This window comes from Oncorhynchus gorbuscha, linkage group LG15 (genome assembly GCF_021184085.1).
Source record: "Oncorhynchus gorbuscha isolate QuinsamMale2020 ecotype Even-year linkage group LG15, OgorEven_v1.0, whole genome shotgun sequence".
NCBI lineage: Eukaryota > Metazoa > Chordata > Actinopteri > Salmoniformes > Salmonidae > Oncorhynchus > Oncorhynchus gorbuscha.
In genome coordinates, this window is record NC_060187.1 from 64,677,572 (window position 1) to 64,695,882 (window position 18,311).

Consider the following 18,311-nt stretch of genomic DNA (forward strand, 5'->3'; position numbering starts at 1 on the left):
TTGGTTAAACTAACAGTCTGAATTCCGGCATTATTCTCCAATATCAACGGGGTAAGAAAGGGGGAAGGAGCACAATGGCAAATTGTGGGCTATGTCTTGCTCCCTGGTGTCCCACACTATTGTTCCATGGATCTTTCCCCAGTGTAATTATGCTATGCTAATACCCTCCCCTTGGTCCCCAGTTATACCAGCAGCAGGGTTGTTCAGCCTTCATGTTTAAACTGTGCTGTGTCACGTTGTTGTAGATAGAGTGAAACTAGAGCGAAGTTAATTTAAAAAAAATTATAGTAATTGTCCTCCAGTGCCAGCCTGAAACATGAGCATATCCTGGACTGTTCCTCAAGACACTCTCGGTGGGGGTTTGATGGGAAAATCATTGGCTGAGCTTGTCGCCGTGGTTTCAGCATCAGGGTTAGGTGTGGGTCAGACCACCTTGAACTCCTCCGCTGGATTGATTGTGTTGGCCTTGACAGGGTTAGAACGCTGATCCCCCCCCCCCCTTTACACGAGGACTTTGTTAAGACCTGACACAGGCAAACCCCTGTCATGGTCTGAGGAGAGCCGGGTGAGGTCAGGAGTTAAGGTGGAGTTGTGGCTTGACCTGAATACTGATTGAATTTCTTTGGGGCTATCTGGGGAAGGAGGCCATGTTAGGGGGGGAGGAGGGAGGTCAAGTCATTTACCTTACCCACTGTTAAGACCGAGTATGGGAATTTGGTGAAGGAATGGTGAGAGACGAGTAGTCATAACATCCCTCTCCCTTATGCTGGACTGTGTGTGTGCTCCTTGTGATTTCACTCTCACTGACCCACAATACTACACTGACCCACAATAATAGACAGCTGAGAGGAGGAAGGACCTTTACAGCGTACTCTATGTGCCCGATGAACATATTCTTGGTATTCCGTAGGAATGCTCATCTCTGTGGTCAGTTCTTTTAACATTTGATGTAGAGCTGAAAAACTCCCTTGCTAGTCTTGCATTTTCTCCTAGTGTTTTGACAATGGGATGACATGCACAAGAGAGCTCTAGGGTTTAGCTTGAACTCAACTGATGATATTTGGATGATCTTTGGGTGGCAATTTGTTGCTCACAAATGGATGGTTCTTGATGCATTTCTAGAGGAAGGGCTCAATTATCTTCCCAAAGTCTAAATTTTAATTGACTGTTTTAAATGTCTCTCTTCTCAAGTAATCAGAGATATCATCAACTTGGTCAGAACAGAAATTCTGGCACTCTCGCTTTAAGTAGTTTGAGGTGGTCCGTGACATTGAACTGCAAACCGTTGTCACTACATATTTGCTAATATTGACTGTAACAGAAATGAGGGGCACTTGAAACATATGCTTGATCAATGACCATTCTGGAGCCCCTGTGTTAAATCTTCACGGGGAGGGCAATGGGCACCACCTGCGGTGACATGGTGGTTCACAGCTGTAGATGATCCCAATATCTTAATTCCGAGCCTTGGTCCTGATCCGGGATAATGAGCAGCTAAGTCTTCCCACTTTAGTCTCTGTGATTAATCAAACTGCTCCCAGGTCAGTGGGGGGAAGGGGGGGGGGGCACAGGGTTTGGGAGATATTTGTCCTCTCCTAACCGCCATCCCTATCCTTCATCTCTTCCTCCACTTGGCGAGATCTGTGGTTGTTGTCATTTGTGTTATTTTGCTGGTTAATGAAGCTTTTCTGTTTCCTTTGGAGATGTGGTTGTGGAATCTCCTCTTTCACTGTTGAAGGTCCATATTCAGAATCGATGCAGGATCGCACATGCTCATGTTAACACATGTTAACATGCAGGTGTGTGAACTGCTTGTTTGTCCTTCCAACCATATATGGAAGCACCTGAAAAGAGTAGAATAAAGTTGCAAATAAAACAAACATCCTGTAAAAGTTTCAGCTGCCAGAGTTGTACATGATTACGTACCAAGTTGTGATTACGAGCAGTGGATTGTGTAATGGTGTTTACATGTTAACCCAGAGTTGAGAGGAAGCCCAGGCTGGCCAGTTTTGTTACCTTAGCTCTGGTGATGGAATCGTTCCTCTACTCATGTTACCCAATCAGAAGAGATTATGCTAGCACCGTTGTCTCAAAGCCCTCTCAGATCTTTTTTTCCTTCCAATTTACATTTCCATTTTTCCCTTTTTTTTAGGTGTTTAGCTTATGCTACTCTTATGCTGGCTTGCGTATCGTACTTTTAAATTTAGACCATTTTTGGATTTTTTAAAAGGAAAATAAGATTGAGCTCCACATACAATATGTTAGGAGCCTTGAAAGTTTACTGAACCCGACACAGATGCTTGCTTTTTCCCTTACTCCAGGAAAATATATTTTGAAATTGCATTGACGAGTTGATCGCAGTGCACCAATCAGATAGTACGAGCATCCTAACAGGTGGCTTATTGATCTGTGGTGTTGATTAAACTGTGCAACCTTCCCCTCCTTTCCGAAGGAAAATAAAATGCATAGCCCTACCGTCTAAAATAAATCTACTGGGCATTTGGGAGCAATTTGAAGTCTGGGACCTTTTAGTGCTTTGGAGTTAATCATGTTTTGCTGTTGAACTTGAAATGGAATTTGGTTTCCACTGCACACAAGCGTTGAATATGTTATTATTTTGTGTTGTTCTTTCCCAGGCTGTGCTTTGAATTCTGAACTGATCCATTACAGCTCTTACAGATGGCAAGTACCAGCATTAATCAATCAACATTTTGCTACAGACTAAAAAAGAGTAAAACAAAAGAATATTGGCCAGAAGCCCACGCATATCACGCAACCCACAATAGGCTGTTATTGATACACTACAGTTTACATTTTCTCTCTTTATGCTCTTGGCCTTTTTCTCTCATACAGAGCTATTATAGAATTTGAGACAATAGAGGAACCAGCGTTAGCATGTGGCTGCCAGCTGGTCTGTTTTTTTTTTTTAGTCCAGTGGCTTCTTTTTTAATAAGTCTTTACAGGTTGAAATACCTGCTGTGTTTTTGGGAAACTAGGTCACATACCCAACCTTCACCATTTGTCACAATTAGCTTTGTCTGGAATAGATAAGGTCGTAGTGTTGGATTTAGGCCAATGGCCTCTAATCATGGCCCCAAGAATGTTCAATCGCAGATGATTTTGACCGACCAAGTTCAGTCTAACTATAAATAGCCACTGCAATGGGAGGGAAAATGAACTTTCTTGAGACTCTGCTGAATTGACTGGCAGGAGGAATGTTCCAGAACAATGACCAGGTTAATGTGATTCCAAAATGTTAATTGTGATTGATGGCCCTCATGTTAAGCAAGACCTTGTCCCGATTTGGGATTTCTTTAGTGTATATTTTTTTGTGGCCAAGGACTTGGATAACCCTCATAATATGCTATAATTCACTGTGCACTGCAAGAGCATGGACATGCTCTGGCATCATTTAAAAAATTGGACCTAAATCTAGGTGTCAGCCTATCCAGAGGAACAAAATCACTTACGTAACCAACAGATTGTTCTTTTTCACTGTTTGAAAGATCTCTTTGCCATATTGTCAGAGAGTGGAGAATTCAAAGAAAGAAATCCAAAGCTTTCTCAAACCACTCTGTACTGAAAGAGGAACTGGCAAAGTGAAGTCTAATTCTCTTGAAGCAGATTGCCAGAACAGATTGTGTTCTGAGATGCCCTGTGATTTGGCCATCTCCAACTCTCTCTAGGATTTGTCAACAGATTTTATTCATAATCTGCCCATTTATCAATGTAAACTAAGTGCACTTTTGTTAAATTCCCTTTCTCTGAATAGAGAAGAACCAGTCAAGAAACTTGTCTTCTTCTGCTTTGTTAGTCAATGTAATTTCTCTTCTGACATCTGAAGCATGTTTTTTGCTGCAGCTCTTGTTATTTCCAGAGTACTTTACAGTTGCATTGGTTGTTCGGGTCTTTCCTTTACTTCAATAATCAATGTTTGCCTTCCACTATAAACCTGGCTATAGTATGTGGAAAAACTGGGCTATAGTATGTGAAAAACTGAGTTTAAATGTATTTGGCTAAGGTGTACGTAAACTTCCGACTTTGTGTGTGTGTGTGTGTGTGTACACACACACACACACACACACACACACACACACACACACACACACACACACACACACACACACACACACACACACACACACACACACACACACAAAGTCGGAAGTTTACGTACACCTTAGCCAAATACATTTAAACTCAGTTTTTCACAATTCCTGACATTTAATCCTAGTAAAAATTATGTTTTAGGCAAATTAGGATCACCACTTTATTTTAAGAATGTGATATGTTGGATTAATAGTAGAGATAACTATTTATTTCAGCTTTGATTTCTTTCATCAGATTCCCAGTGGGTCAGAAGTTTACATGCACTCAATTAGTACTTGGTAGCATTGCCTTTTAAAGTGTTTAACTTGGGTCAAACGTTTCGGGTAGCCTTCTACAAGCTTCCCACAATAAGTTGGGTGAAATTTGGTCCATTCCTCCTGACATAGCTGGTGTAACCGAGTCAGGTTTGCAGGCCTCCTTGCTCGCCCACGTTTTTTCAGTTCTGCCCACATATTTTCTATAGGATTGAGGTCAGGGCTTTGTGATGGCCAATCCAATACCTTGACTTTGTTGTCCTTAACTCCTTGAGGCACCCATCCCGTTAGCGGGATCATTTTCGTCAACATCCGCTGAATTGCAGAGCGCCAAATTAAATTACTAAAAATATTTAATTTTCATGAAATCACAAGTGCAATATAGCAAAACACAGCTTAGCTTGTTGTTAATCCACCTGGCGTAAGCTTACCAAGCGTCTATGTAAGGACATCTCTCAGCAGACAACATTATAAACAGCTAGCAGCCAAGGAGATTGGTCACGAAAGTCAGAAAATCAATCAAATTAATCGCTTACCTTTGATGATCTTCGGATGTTTGCACTCACGAGACTCCTAGGTATACAATAGATGTTCCTTTCATTCCATAAAGATTATTTTTTATATCCAAAATATCTCCATTTGGTTGGCGTGTTATGTTCAGAAATCCACAGGCTCGAGCGGTCATGACCGGGCAGACAAATTGCAAATATTATCCGTAAAGTTCGTAGAAACATGTTAAACGTTTTTCATAATCAATCCTCAGGTTGTTTTTATAATATATTATCGATAATATTTCAACCGGACTGTACCTTCAATAGGAGAGAGAGAGAACATGTCTGCTCCAAGCTGTTGCGCAGTCAAAACGCTGCTGGCACCCAGCCATACAATGACGCGATGTGGTCTTTCTCGCTCATTTAAAAAAAAGCATGAAACTATGTCAAAAGACTGTTCACAACATGTGGAAGCCATAGGAAAAGCAATCTGGTGGATATCCCTTTAAATGGAGCGAAGGCAGACAATGGAACAGAGAGCTTTCAGGAAAAACAGCACTTCCGGGTTGGATTTTCCTCAGGTTTTCGCCTGCAATATCAGTTCTGTTATACTCACAGACAATATTTTGACAGTTTTAGAAACTTTAGTGTTTTCTATCCTAATCTGACAATTATATGCATATTCTAGATTCTGGGCCTGAGGAATAGGCAGTTTCATTTGGGTACGTTTTTCATCCAAACATCAAAACACTGCCCCCTACACTCAACAGGTTAAGCCATTTTGACACAACTTTGGAAGTATGCTTGGGGTCATTGTCCATTTGGAAGACCCATTTGCGACCAAGCTTTAACTTCCTGACTGATGTCTTGAGATGTTGCTTAAATATATCCACATAATATTCCTTTCTCATGATGCCTTCTATTTTGTGAAGTGCACCAGTCCCTCCTGCAGCAAAGCACCCCCACAACATGATGCTGCCACCCCCGTGCTTCATGGTTGGGATGATGTTCTTCAGCTTGCAAGTCTCCCCCTTTTTCCTCCAAACATAACGATGGTCATTATGGCCAAACCGTTCTATTTTTGTTTCATCAGACCAGATGACATTTCTCCAAAAAGTACAATCTTTGTCCCCATGTGCAGTTGTAAATCGTAGTCTGGCTTTTTTTATGGCGGTTTTGGAGCAGCGGCTTCTTCCTTGCTGATCAGCCTTTCAGGTTATGTTGATGTAGGACTTGTTTTACTGTGAATATAGATACTTTTGTACCAGTTTCCTCCAGCATCTTCACAAGGTCCTTTGCTGCTGTTCTGGGATTGATTTGCACTTTTCGCACCAAAGTATGTTCATCTCTAGAAGACAGAACGTGTCTCCTTCCTGAACTGTATGATGGCTGCGTGGTTCCATGGTGTTTATACTTGCGTACTATTGTTTGTACAGATGAACGTGGTACCTTCAGGTGTTTGGACATTTCTCCCAAGGCTTGTGAAGGTCTACAATTTGTTTTTCTGAGGCCTTGAATGATTTCTTTTGATTTTCCTATGATGCCAATTAAAAAGGTACTGAGTTTGAAGGTAGGCAATGAAATACATCCACAGGTACACCTCCAATAGGCTAATTGACATCATTTGAGTCAATCAGAAGCTCCTAAAGCCATGACATAATTATCTGGAATTTTCCAAGCTGTTTAAAGGCACAGTCAACTTAGTGTATGTAAATTTCTGACCCACTGGAATTGTGATACAGTGAAATAATCTGTCTGTAAACAATTGATGTAAAAATGATTTGTGTCATGCACAAAGTAGATGTCCTAACCGACTTGCCAAAACTATAGTTGTCTACACTGTATTTCTGATCAATTTGATATTATTTTAATGTACAGAAAATGTGCATTTATTCAAAAACTAGAACATTTCTAAGTGACCCCAAACTTTTGAGCGGTAGTGTATCTATCTATCTCTCTATCGTTCGCTCGCTCCAAGAGATCTCTATCTATATATACTATTCTAAATTACTTAAACCAACTGCTTCGAAATTATAATAGCCCTTCATTCATACAGTTTCTTGGCTGTCCAGTTCGCTAATAACCACTGAAAAAAATGTAGTCAGTCAGGGAGCACAAAAAAATTCAAAAACTATTTATAGAGGACAATTATTTGCACATTTTGACAGCGAGGAAATAGGTTGACCGATACATAATTATTATGCAGGGTTCTAATATCACCTTCTAATATTATTGATCTGCTGCATCTTGTTTTTAGGAAATGGTCCACTCGTTAATATAATTGTGTTGGTGTTCTAAAGGAACTTTATGTACCAGATAGGAACCCTGCTTCACAATATATTAATTGATGCATGATGGCGGCAGAGGGATTTGATTGATGTGACAAGCAGGACCTCCGAGGTGTGAAGATCTTCATTTGCTCGAAAAGCCGTATTTGAATTAAAATGACCAAACAGAGCAGATGTTCTATTTCTTGCCTAGACCATTACATATGGTGAATGTCTAACTGGAAGTCACTCTTGAATTTGCCCGTTTTAAATCATTCCTATTCTTGTTTTTGTTTAGATTGTGGATGTCTTCACTCGGGGTGACGGTCCTAACCAGCTAGTGCCAATCATCTATCCGCATCAGCTGGCTGAATCTCTGCAGTCAAATTTGTCGAAAGTTAAGGTAAGAATGCTGTGAATTTGATTTGCAGTGAGATGAATGTTGATTGGGAGTTGTAGCTCTGGCTAGGAACGTTCTTCTTACTGTTTGATCTTTAATAATTCTGGATAAGAGTGGTTTGATAGGATAGGGGCAAGGTCTGCTGGCTGGAGGCACCCAGTGACAGATTGATAAATGGAATCAGTGTGAAAGGTTATTAAGACACTGTAATGACCTAGATTATTCATTAGATTTGATAAAATGTTTAAATCAATCTACAGAGCTGAGTAATTTTCATGAGCAAATATAGGGGGTAACTCCTGTTCATAACTTGGAAATATCCTTGCTTTTTGTTTTTGTAGAAGTAGATTAGATGTATATTATCATGTTATGTGTTCATTAGCATGACAGTAGCAGATTGAGGTCTAGGCCGTGATGGAAAGTGGCTTAAATTGCACAATGGCCAACCCACCAGTCATGCAGGTATTGAAAAAACAACTGCATGGATTCCCCCATCCTGTCTGGTCTGACAGTCCCTGGTGACCATGACCACGGACAGTAGAGGACAGGGCCAAGGTGTGCTGGTGACAGGCCATCTCACGGGACGGGTCTGAACAGATGGTTGGCCAGATGCAATCTAGCTGTGACCTTGGACCAATCTGAGGGTAGAACCTGTGCAAATGTCAAAAAAATATGTCCATAATATTAGTCTAAGACCCATTTTACAGTACTTTGTTATTGTTTGGTGTCTGTTAGTGAGCGATTTTACATTTATTTTACATTTTGAGGACATACAGGCATAATTATAGCCATTTCTGTACCCTCTATCGCTTAAACAGCAGCTTCTCTCTTCTCAATAATTCCCATCTCACCTGCCACTTGACCATCCAGGGCGCTCAGAGGAGATGCCCTAACCCTGGCCCAATTCAAACAGCGAGAAACAGAGTGAGAGGAGCCTGGGGAATGACTGCCACCATCAGCCCGACACTTGCCAGCCCTGCTGAGTGATTTAAGAGCGGTGAAGGGAGGGGCAGGACAAGCGCTGGATGTGGGATTGGGGACCGGGGGCGAGGTTAGAGGTGTCAGGCATATAATTGGGGTGAGGAGATCTCGGGGTAGATGGAGAGAAGCTTTATTAAGTCAGTTGAACTCCGATGTGGCCCGTCCACCTCGCTTTCCCACACACCCACGCATACAGGCCAATCTTCCATTTCCACAAGAGACTATGTTCAACAAAGACATAGAGGGCAAACTCCTCAGGCTCCTTTCAATCAGAGATAAGACAAAGACCTCATTAATCTACAAACGCTAGTGGGAAAGCTATCTATGGTCCTGTGTCCCAAATGGTTGTCTTCTCCTCTGACACAGTTCCAGTTGAAAACATATGCTTCTGTCAGATCTATTTAACGACCTATTAGTTAATATGCAAGTGTGTTCAGTAGTTTCAGGGCTTTTTTATTTCTTTCAAAGACAGTTTGACATGACACTTTTTCAGTGATGTTTTATTGTGTTTTTATTTTCTTCACACAGTAAATGCTAAATTTTTAATGCTCGGTCATTGAAGTCCCCCCTTCGCTCAGGCTCTTATGCTGCCGTGCCCTGTAGAGGCTTGTTTTCAAAGCCACTGTCAAGGAGAGGGACATTGACAGCCTGGACACAGCTCTCTTTTCCTGAGAAAATAGTTTTTGACTCTGAGCAGCAAAACAAGAGAAAGTTGATGCAGAGAGGTCACGGGCAGAATTAGCTGGCTCTCTTATTTTCTCCCACTACAAATTGGTTTCCGAGGAACTCAAGAAAGAGGCTGGCTCCTTGTTCTCTGCTTCCTTAGTAGCTTGTTAATCCCCAGCTCTGTCCGGAGGGGAAATGCTTGCGCGCACACTACCCCCCCAAAAACGACCCCCTGTCCTCTTACCCAATCCTACAGGGACTTGCTAATCCTGTGCCTGGTCATGGTGGGGAGATTGCTGGCTTTACAAAGCCCGTCTCTGGCCACTCTTCAAAGTCACAGCGATACAAGGCTTGAGAAAGTGGGCTCGGTGAATGAGGTCTGCTGCGAGCAAACCTGCTCCGAGGGTCACCTCAAACGTTACCTATGCACTTTCCCCAAGGCAACACAGAGAAGTTCATTCCCGAGGTGATGGCTTTGTTAATTGGGGTACTGGGTGGGGGATAGCTGGCTTGTCAGATGTGTATGTGGAAGCCCTCTCTGGCCATAACATGTGGAACCTGACAGAAGGATGGCAGGCCAGTGACGCTATTTTTTGCAATTTGAAGAGCTGCTGCCATATTGAAAGTGAAATGCTGGGGGAAATTATTAATGGAAAACCCCGCTCTCCTTTGAAGTATTTTTCAATCTTGAACTGACAAACTCCTAATTCTGAATATTGGAATTTTGATTGATCCTCATCATTTATAGTTATGATGATACCTTTTCCTTGTGCCAATCTTGTCAGATTATGTTCATTGAACTGTCCGTAACAAGCCTATCTATGTATAGGATGTATCTTGAGTCAGGATTTAGGCTCTGGATGTATTAATTGTGAGACATCTCACTGTTTATAATTCTGCAGAATACTGCTGCTCCTTTGCCAAGAATCACTCCAATTACTACCATGTACATTCTTTTTGGGTCTTCTTATCCAGTTAGATTCTCAGATAACAATTTGCTTGATTGGAGCAGCAAGGATTCATGCCTGTTTTGTAGGACTTTCAGGGTCATTGCACTTACTATTTTATGTGATCAACAATAGTTTAGCTTACTGTCTTAACAAGCTTGTGATAATTTTTTTGCATGAATTTTTCATAGTTTTCTATTCATCATCTGTCGCCCTTTCTTAGAAATAATTTAACAATACCATACTGGTTATTTCAATTGGCATGACTAATCTTGTGGGCTTCAAATTCAAAGCATTTAAGTACAAATGTTTGTGCCCATGTGCTTGTTAGTCCGACTAAGTGGAAATCCAGTTTTCTAAAATATTTGCCCTCCTCTTGTCTTCCTCTTGAGTTATTTGTCTCGTTACTTGAATGTAATCAGAAGTCTTTGTTGCTTGGACAGTTGAGAGGGCTTTGCTCAATTTAAACCTTTTGATTAGAATAAAGGAATGATTACAGTGAAGGGACTCCTTACTCCTGATGTTAACTTGGCTGCTCGCTTGTTTAACGAATGCAGCGTGCCCGTGCAACCTGGTAATTAGCTTAAGTGGACTCCCCGGGTTCCGGATGAAGCTTTTTACCTTCCCGACCAGGAAAGTGCTGGGATGTGTGGCGAGAGGGATTCAGCCCTAATGCTCTGAGACAGCTTTGCCCTGGGCTAACCCTGTGTTAGAGGTCAGCAAGGTTCAGTAGAATAATGAGGTTCTGTTAACTACGGATTCATAAGTACCGTAGATGTGATTTTGCAATTCATTCCGCTTATTCAATTAGCAAACCCTAGCCTATTATTTAGTGCAGATCTTTCTCTACACATTGATTTACATACCTTTTACCTCTTTTTTTGTGATAAAAGTACTTGATTCCTAGGTCAGTTTTGAAATTTCAGAAACATGACTTGAAACATCTCAATCAAATCAAAATGTATTTGTCATATGTGCTGAATACAACCTTGCCCTTGACATGTTTACTTGAGAGCCCTTAAAACTAACAATGCAGAGGTAGTTTTTTTAAGTAAGAAAATAATTTGTTCAAAAAATATATATAACAATAACGAGGCTATATACAGGGGGGACGGGTACCGAGTCAATGTGCGGGGGTACAGGTTAGTCAAGATAATTTAGGTAATATGTAGGTAGGGGTAAAGTGACTTTCCATTGATGATAATATACAGTGGGGCAAAAAAGTATTTAGTCAGCCACCAATTGTGCAAGTTCTCCCACTTAAAAAGATGAGGGAGGCCTGTAATTTTCATCATAGGTACATGGGTAGAAAACAAAAATCCAGAATATCACACAACATAATGAATTTATTTGCAAATGATGGTGGAAAATAAGTATTTGGTCAATAACAAAAGTTTCTCAATACTTTGTTATATACCCTTTGTTGGCAATGACAACGTTTTCTGTAAGTTTTCCCACACTGTTGCTGGTATTTTGGCCCATTCCTCCATGCAGATCTCCTCTAGAGCAGTGATGTTTTGGGGTTGTTGCTGGGCAAAACGGACTTTCAACTCCCTCCAAAGATGTTCTATGGGGTTGAGATCTGGAGACTGTCTAGGCCACTCCAGGACCTTGAAATGCTTCTTACGAAGCCACTCCTTCGTTGCCCGGGCGGTATGTTTGGGATCATTGTCATGCTGAAAGACCCAGCCACGTTTCATCTTCAATGCCCTTGGTGATGGAAGGAGCTTTTCACTCAAAATCTCACGATACATGGCCCCATTCATTATTTCCTTTACACGAATCAGTCGTCCTGGTCTCTTTGCAGAAAAACAGCCCGAAAGCATGATGTTTCCACCCCCATGCTTCACAGTAGGTATGGTGTTCTTTGGATGCAACTCAGCATTCTTTGTCCTCCAAACACGACGAGTTGAGTTTTTACCAAAAAGTTATATTTTGGTTTCATCTGACCGTATGACATTCTCCCAATCTTCTTCTGGATCATCCAAATGCTCTCTAGCAAACTTCAGACGGGCCTGGACATGTACTGGCTTAAGCAGGGGGACACGTCTGGCACTGCAGGATTTGAGTCCCTGGCGGCGTAGTGTGCTACTAATGCTAGGCTTTGTTACTTTGGTCCCAGCTCTCTGCAGGTCATTCACTAGGTCCCCCCGTGTGGTTCTGGGATTTTTGCTCCCCGTTCTTATGATCATTTTGACCCCACAGGGTGAGATCTTGCGTGGAGCCCCAGATCGAGGGAGATTATCAGTGGTCTTGTATGTCTTCCATTTCATAATAATTGCTCCCACAGTTGATTTCTTCAAACCAAGCTGCTTACCTATTGCAGATTCAGTCTTCCCAGCATGGTGCAGGTCTGCAATTTTGTTTCTGGTGTCCTTTGACAGCTCTTTGGTCTTGGCCATAGTGGAGTTTGGAGTGTGACTGTTTGAGATTGTGGACAGGTGTCTTTTATACTGATAACAAGTTCAAACAGGTGCCATTAATACAAGTAATGAGTGGAGGACAGAGGAGCCTCTTAAAGAAGAAGTTACAGGTCTGTGAGAGCCAGAAATCTTGCTTGTTTGTAGGTGACCAAATACTTATTTTCCACCATAATTTGCAAATAACTTCATAAAAAATCCTACAATGTGATTTTCTGGATTTTTTGTTTTCTCATTTTGTCTGTCATAGTTGAAGTGTACCTATGGTGAAAATTACAGGCCTCTCATCTTTTTAAGTGGGAGAACTTACACAATTGGTGGCTGACTAAATACTTTTCTGCCCCACTGTACAGCGACTAGAGTTACTGTGCTGTATTGTGTTTCAGGGCTCTGCCCTTACCTTTTTAACAAGGAGCACGTGTCCTCCTAAATTGAAAAATGTAGGAGCACACAAATACATTTAGGAGCACAATGAAAAATATATTTGAAGTAATGGTGCGAGCAAGACGGTCATGAATCTGCATTGTGTATTCTCAGTGACACTCGGGCTGCGGTATAGTGAAGTAATCATTGCAACAAATATCATCTGGCTGATTTGAATTTTTATAAATTCTAGGTGTACTGGTGCTCCTAAATATAAATTCCAGGTCGCACAGCAAATTATTTAGGCACATATGCGAGTAAAATGGTCGCACTGTAGAGCCCTGTATTTCGGAGTGTATTCTGTCCAGCGTCAACAAAAACAGTGCCTACTCTTTGCAGGGTGCCGGAGAGACAGCTTGTATTGATCTGGTCCATGAGACGGATGGTTTATGTGAAAGACTGATACTGTAAGCAGCAATGGACTTGGAGATGTCTGCATCATGTGGAAGAACCAGTCTGATCAGCGATATTGACAGGGGACCAGGGCTTGGAGATTTACAGTGGCAGGTTGTTTTCCTCCTCCTTCATCCCTTCTTTATCTGTCAAGGGACTTCTGGGTTATTACAATGTGAAGACTGTTGGTATTTGTAGTAGATCACAAAACCCCCAATCAGAATTTCTCTTGGAGAAATACGTGGTGGAGTTGGATGGTTTTGTCCAGTGAAGCATTTGTTAGCGTTGAGCGGGATGTTTACTGGTAGTGGTGTCATGCTGTGACTGCTGCAGCAGGCTACAAGTTCTATCTCATTGACTCTCCTATTTAATATAATTGATGTTTATACATTCCCTAGGTACAGCATTACAGGGATTGCTGTATTAATTACCAACGTATGTCTTCTAAATAGGTAATTGCAAGCAGTTTGCTGGAATATAAATGCACTCTGCTTGTGTTTTAATGGAGTTCATTTATATGGAAGTATTTCCGGTCCATTTCATTAATAAATAGACAATAAAATAGTTGCTTTCCCTTACTTGACCTCTCTCCACATTTCTTTGACTCCTCCCATTCAGTTCCATTAGGACTGGGCTGTACATTTCAATGACATTTCCCAATTCCGTGTTTTATAATGCTTTTCATTATCTTGTTACCTTTTCTACCGAACCACGACCTTGCATATTAGCAGACAGTTTGTAGTGCAATCCAGAACTTCCCATTCTTATCGCAAACCTGCCCTCCCCAACTTCCGTTTGTCTGTCCCATGATGAATGACCTCTCTATGGATGCCGACACCGGTGGATTGGACATGGTCACTAAACCTCTTGGTCCGGAGTCCCCTCCCCATACTCAATATTATCGACTTGCTCATTCATAGCCCTTGCTCCCTGTGTGGGTGGGTGAAATGAGTTCATCTTCATTCATCTTCCACCAGGGCCCTCGTCCCTTCCTGCATTCAATATCCAATTTCTTCCAGATCATGTACAGTGCCTATAGAAAGTCCACACCCCCTTGAAGTTTTTTCACTTTTTGTTGCATTACAAAGTGGGATTCTTTTTTTTGTTGTTGTCATTGATCTACACAATACTCCATAATAATAATGTCTAATTAATAACAATACAATCACGATAAAATTGTCATTGCATAATAATTCATCCCTGAGCAAGGCAGTTAACCCACTGTTCCCCGGGTGCTGAAGACCTGGATGTCGATTTAAGGCAGCCCCCCGCACCTCTCTGATTCAGAGGGGTTGGGTTAAATGCAGAAGACACATTTCAGTTGAATGCATGCAGTTGGACAACTGACTAGGTATCCCCCTTTCCTTTCCCTTCTCTTTGTTTAGGCAAAGCCTAAAATGAGCTCAGAAGTCAAATTTGGCTTAACAAATCACATAAGTTATGTGTTGAATAATAGGGATTGGCATGATTTTTAAATTACTACCCCCTTCCTCTGTCCTCCATACATACAACATCTAAGGTCCCACAGTCAGGTATTGAGTTTCAAGCACAGATTCAAGTACAAAGACCACAGAGCTTTTTGAAATGCTCAAAGAGAAGTGCAGTGATTGTTACAGTAACTAATAAATCAGACATGAAGTATATATTTTAAGCTTGGTGAAGTTAATAATTATGCTGTGGGTGATGTATTAAACCACCCAGACACATCAAAAATGTAGTTGTCCTTCCGAACTGAGCTGCAGGACAGGAAGGAAACTGTTTGGGGATGTCACCATGAGGACGTTGGTGATTTTAAAACTGCAACAGAGTTCAATGGCTGTGATTGGAGAACTGAGACTGAGGCTGGATCAACAACATTGAAGTAACTCGCAAAGTAATGTACTTTTTGGCTTAAATGCTAAGCCTTACGTTTAGGGCAAATCCAACACAACACATCACTGAGCCTCCTTATTTTTGAGCATGGTGATGGCTGCATCATGGTCTGTGTATGCTTGACATCGACACAGACAGGTGTTTTTCAGGATGAAAAGAAACAGGATGGAGCTAAGCACAGGCAAAATCATAGAGGAAAACCTGGTTCAGTTTTTTCCCAGTGTCAGGCTTTCCACCAGACACTGGAAGAGGAATTCACCTTTTCAGTAGGACAATAACCTAAACACAAATACAAATCTGGAGTTGCTTACCTATCAAGAAGACAGTGAATGTTCCAGAGTTGCCAAGTTACAGTTTTGACTTAAATCTGCTTGAAAATCTATGGCATGACATAAATTGATGTCTAGCCATGATCCCAAACACCTTGACAGAGCTTGAAGAATTTAGAAAATAGTAATGGGCAAATATTGCACAATACAGGTGTGCAAAGCTCTTTGAGACTTACTCAAGAAGACTCACAGCTGCAAAAGGGGTTTCTAACATGTATTGACTTGGGGTGAATACTTATTTAATCAAGGTATATTAGTGTTTTTCATTCATCTAAAAAAAAAACTATCTCAGCAAAAAAAAGAAACGTCCCCTTTTCAGGACCCTGTCTTTCAAAGATAATTAGTAAAAATCCAAATAACTTCACATATCTTCATTGTAAAGGGTTTAAACACTGCTTCCCATGCTTGTTCAATGAACCATAAATACTGAACATGCACCTGTGGAACGGTCGTTAAGACACTAACAGCTTACAATTAAGGTCACAGTTAAGTAGGCAATTAAGGTCACAGTTATGAAAATGTAGGCCACTAAAGAGGCCTTTCTACTGACTCTGAAAAACACCAAAAGAAAGATGTCCAGGGTCCCTGCTCATCTGCGTGAACGTGCCTTAGGCATGCTGCAAGGAGGCATGAGGACTGCAGATGTGGCCTGGGCAATAAATTGCAATGTCCGTAAGACGCCTAAGACATCACTACAGGAAGACAGGACGGACAGCTGATCGTCCTCGCAGTGGCAGACCACGTGTAACAACACCTGCACAGGATCGATACATCCGAACATCACACCTACGGGACAGGTACAGGATGGCAACAACAACTGCCCGAGTTACACCAGGAACACACGATCCCTCCATCAGTGCTCAAACTGTCCACAATAGGCTGGGAGAGGCTGGACTGAGGGCTTGTAGGTCTGTTGTAAGGCAGGTCCTCACCAGACATCACTGGCAACAACGCCGCCAATGGACACTTCGCTGCACCAGACAGGACTGGCAAAAAGTCCTCTTCACTGACGAGTCACGGTTTTGTCTCACCAAGGGTGATGGTCGGATTCACGTTTATTGTTGAAGGAATGAGCGTTACACTGAGGCCTGTACTCTGGAGTAGGATCGATTTTGGAGGTGGAGGGTCCGTCGTGGTCTGGGGCGGTGTGTCACAGCATCATCGGACTGAGCTTGTTGTCATTGCAGGCAATCTCAACTCTGTGCATTACAGGAAAGACCACCTCCTTCCTCATGTGGTACCCTTCCTGCAGGCTCATCCTGACATGACCCTCCAGCATGACAATGCCACCAGCCATGCTGCTCGGTCTCTGCGCGTGAATTCCTGCAAGATGGGAATGTCAGTGTTCTGCCATGGCCAACGAAGAGCCCAGATCTCAATCCCATTGAGCACGTCTGGGACAAGTTGGATCGGAGGGTGATTTCCCCCCCCAGAAATGTCCGGGAACTTGCAGGTGCCTTGGTGGAAGAGTGGGGTAACATCTCACAGCAAGAACTGGCAAATCTGGTGCAGTCCATGAGGAGGAGATTCACTGCAGTACTTAATGCAGCTGGTGGCCACACCAGATACTGACTGTTACTTTTGATTTTGACCCCCCCTCCTTTGTTCAGGGACACATTATTCCATTTGTTAGTCACATGTTTGTTGAACTTGTTCAGTTTGTCTCAGTTGTTGAATCTTATGTTCATACAAATATTTCCACATGTTAAGTTTGCTGAAAATATATATATTAATCTCCACTTTGACGTTTTGAGTAGATCGTTGACAGAAAATTGACAATTACATTTACAATTACACACAATTACTATTTTAATCCCACTTTGTAACATAAAATGTGAAGAAATCCAAGGGGGGTGTAGACTCTAGGCACTGTACACTGTGTACCTACCGCTGCTACCATGCTCCACCAGCACCATCCTTCCATATCTGCCAGGTCAAGCCTGAGAGAGGGGTTAAGCGCCCTCCTTACAAGCACCTGTATGACACAGAGAGAGGAGAATGAGCGCAGACTGATGAGACGAGGGCAGATGAAGAGGTGGAGGGGAAAAGGAGATTACTTAGGGCAGACCAGGGGGGTGAGGGAGGTGATAGATTCCATGTACATTGTGATGGGTATTAGGATGGAGCAACCTGCAACCCCTTACACACACACACACACACACAACCTTGCTCTCTGTCAGCATATATCTGTCAATCTGTTCATCCTGTTGGTGGTTATTTTCAATCACCTGCTCCCGTGACTATGCTAGCCCTCTCATCCACTCCATTATTTATTCCCATCTTCTCTTCCTTTCTTTTTCTCCTTCCTTATCTCTACTCTCTCCAGATTTTTCAATATGCCTGTGATTGGTTCACTGATGCGGTGTGCTCTCCAATCTCATCCCTATTCATAGTCTTCTGAACACATCTCTTTCCCCTGCCTCCCACCCTCTGCATCCCTCCAACACTTATGTCTTTGTTTAAGACATTTTGTTTGGCTTTATAGTCACTTTTACTTATTCGATTGACTTCCCTCCAGTAGCTCGTTGACATTGCATCACAAGCAAAAGGCTTTGTAAGCTCTTTAGCACCAGCCACAGTATACCGTTCCCTCTCCATAATTACTGCTGAAACAAGCTGCTCGGAAGTTATGCTGCCTACTGACAATCTCCTAGCCTTTATCACCCACCGCTAAGGCTTTCTTTCACTGTGTGACTGCCATGAGTACCTTGCAGATCAGAGTATGTAAGTGAGGTGCAGAATGTAAGCAGGGTTTTTC

At 42.1% G+C, this 18,311-nt stretch overlaps 1 protein-coding gene across 4 annotated transcripts in view; it reads left to right on the plus strand.

Moving 5' to 3' along the window:
• LOC123997764 (semaphorin-6D-like) overlaps positions 1–18,311 on the plus strand; it is a 132,333-nt gene that overhangs the window by 14,371 nt on the left and 99,651 nt on the right. For all 4 annotated transcript variants that reach the window (XM_046302297.1, XM_046302296.1, XM_046302295.1 and 1 more), the window contains exon 2: positions 7,421–7,525. The gene's annotated coding sequence lies outside the window, so the exon portion shown is untranslated. The remainder of the gene's footprint in view (positions 1–7,420; positions 7,526–18,311) is intronic.